We start from the raw sequence: 2,500 nt of genomic DNA on the forward strand, positions 1-2,500 counted from the left end.
CCAGCAGCTAAATAAACTGTTAAAGATAACGTTAGCTTGATATGTTAGCTTCCATTGCCACCGTTATCAGCTAATGGTGCGTTCGCTTTCTCCTCGGAAATTCTAACTTCCCAGTAGGAAAAATCAAATGAAAAAGGACGCGTCGGTAAAAGGAATGAAGATAAACAGTAAATTTAGTTCACAGTAAAGATGTTTGCTTCAGTTTAATTATCAGCTTATAAAACTACAAGGACGATGTTAAAATACAAACAGTTGTATGTTATTTATCGTGATATTTATCAAATATTGTTATAAATTGAGAAAAATATATATTTAATTATAAAAGAGAATTAAAATAATAAACACTCAAAAGTATCGAAAATTGGTACCGTTAAGTACCGGTATCGATTCGTAGGTACCGGGAATTAGTACCGGATCGATTCAAATGTCAAAGGTACCCATCCCTAATTATAACCAAAAAAACTCATGGAAATCAAGGGGGATCCATTGAAAATTGAATGGATGATTAGCTTGTAGAGAGGGTAGATGGTGGGATGAAAGATTGAACTGCTTGAAAGATTGATACATGATTGGAGGAAAGAAATGACAACGCGGGCAAATCCTCAACAGTCTAGACCAATAGGAAGTCATGCTGAAACTATGAGACGTGAAGTTCAGTTGGATTTTGAATTCAAATGTGATATGGTGGAACTAGCTTTTGTGGCATTTGGATTAGTTTGATGCAATTTGCACATCCAATCATTTGCATAGAAATTCGTAAAAGCCAAATAAAAAGCAGACTTTAATTTCTAGAGGTAAAGACCACGTGGCCTAATGGATAAGGCGTCTGACTTCGGATCAGAAGATTGAGGGTTCAAGTCCCTTCGTGGTTGAGTCAATCCTCCTGACAATGTTAATAACACAAGCAGTGCACCACTCTACCTCTGTCAACTTTAAACTGAGATTTCAATTTCTTCACTGTCATGTATTGGAATCAATCTACATTCTGGAAAGTGTCTGCAAACACACTTGAAAAGAATGTTCTGCTTTTTTAAAGTCTTGGATCACATGATTTTTACGTGTCCTTTATGTTTTTCTACTTTGATCAGTTAGTAGTTTCAGCAACTCAGCAGGATTTTTATTATAACCAAAAAACTCATGGAAATCAAGGGGGATCCATTGAAAATTGAATGGATGATTAGCTTGTAGAGAGGGTAGATGGTGGGATGAAAGATTGAACTGCTTGAAAGATTGATACATGATTGGAGGAAAGAAATGACAACGAGGGCAAATCCTCAACAGTCTAGACCAATAGGAAGTCATGCTGAAACTATTAGACGTGAAGTTCAGTTGGATTTTGAATTCAAATGTGATATGGTGGAACTAGCTTTTGTGGCATTTGGATTAGTTTGATGCAATTTGCACATCCAATCATTTGCATAGAAATTCGTAAAAGCCAAATAAATAGCTAACTTTAAATTCCTGAGGTAAAGACCACGTGGCCTAATGGATCAGGCGTCTGACTTCGGATCAGAATATTGAGGGTTCAAGTCCCTTCGTGGTTGAGTCAATCCTTCTGACACAAGCAGCGCACCACTCTACCTCTGTCCACTTTAAACTGAGATTTCAATTTCTTCACTGTCATGTATTGGAATCAATCTACATTCTGGAAAGTGTCTGCAAACCCACTTGAAAATAATGTTCTGCTTTTTTAAAGTCTTGGATCACAAGATTTTTACGTGTCCTTTATGTTTTTCTACTTTGATCAGTTATTAGTTTCAGCAACTCAGCAGGATTTTTATTATAACCAAAAAAACTCATGGAAATCAAGGGGGATCCATTGAAAATTGAATGGATGATTAGCTTGTAGAGAGGGTAGATGGTGGGATGAAAGATTGAACTGCTTGAAAGATTGATACATGATTGGAGGAAAGAAATGACAACGAGGGCAAATCCTCAACAGTCTAGACCAATAGGAAGTCATGCTGAAACTATTAGACGTGAAGTTCAGTTGGATTTTGAATTCAAATGTGATATGGTGGAACTAGCTTTTGTTAGCCTGGCAAGCCAGACTAAATAAATGTATTATTTAGTCTGGCCACGCTCCATTGACGGCTCTCGGTTGTGGGGCGGGTTCTACCGTTGTCTTTCAAATGATCTCCGCATTCCACTGGACAATGAATGTGACATACTCTTGTTTCACTCTGTTGCATCATCCCACCCACCAGGCATATAGAGTGCCCTGATTGGCCCACAAAGCGGATAAAGCTCTGTGATTTGTTCACTAAGCAGATAGAGCACTATGATTGGCCCACCATTATGGACCAATCACAGCTCTTTATGTGTTTGAAACCCCTCTAGAGAGCTGTGATTGGCTAGCCAGAGTCCTGGTAGAAGCTGCTGAGGTTCCAATGGAGCATGCCTAGACCAAACTTTGCAAAGCAAGAATTTGGTCTAGTTCACTAGGCTAAGCTTTTGTGGCATTTGGATTAGTTTGATGCAATTTGCACATCCAATCAGT

At 38.3% G+C, this 2,500-nt stretch overlaps 1 non-coding gene across 1 annotated transcript; it reads left to right on the plus strand.

The window, feature by feature from the left end:
• Positions 1-799: 799 nt before the first annotated feature.
• trnar-ucg (transfer RNA arginine (anticodon UCG)) lies at positions 800-872 on the plus strand. The gene has a single exon. It is a non-coding gene; the product is annotated as a tRNA-Arg (tRNA).
• Positions 873-2,500: the final 1,628 nt, after the last annotated feature.

The sequence above is a fragment of the Nothobranchius furzeri genome, chromosome 14, assembly GCF_043380555.1.
Source record: "Nothobranchius furzeri strain GRZ-AD chromosome 14, NfurGRZ-RIMD1, whole genome shotgun sequence".
Lineage (NCBI taxonomy): Eukaryota > Metazoa > Chordata > Actinopteri > Cyprinodontiformes > Nothobranchiidae > Nothobranchius > Nothobranchius furzeri.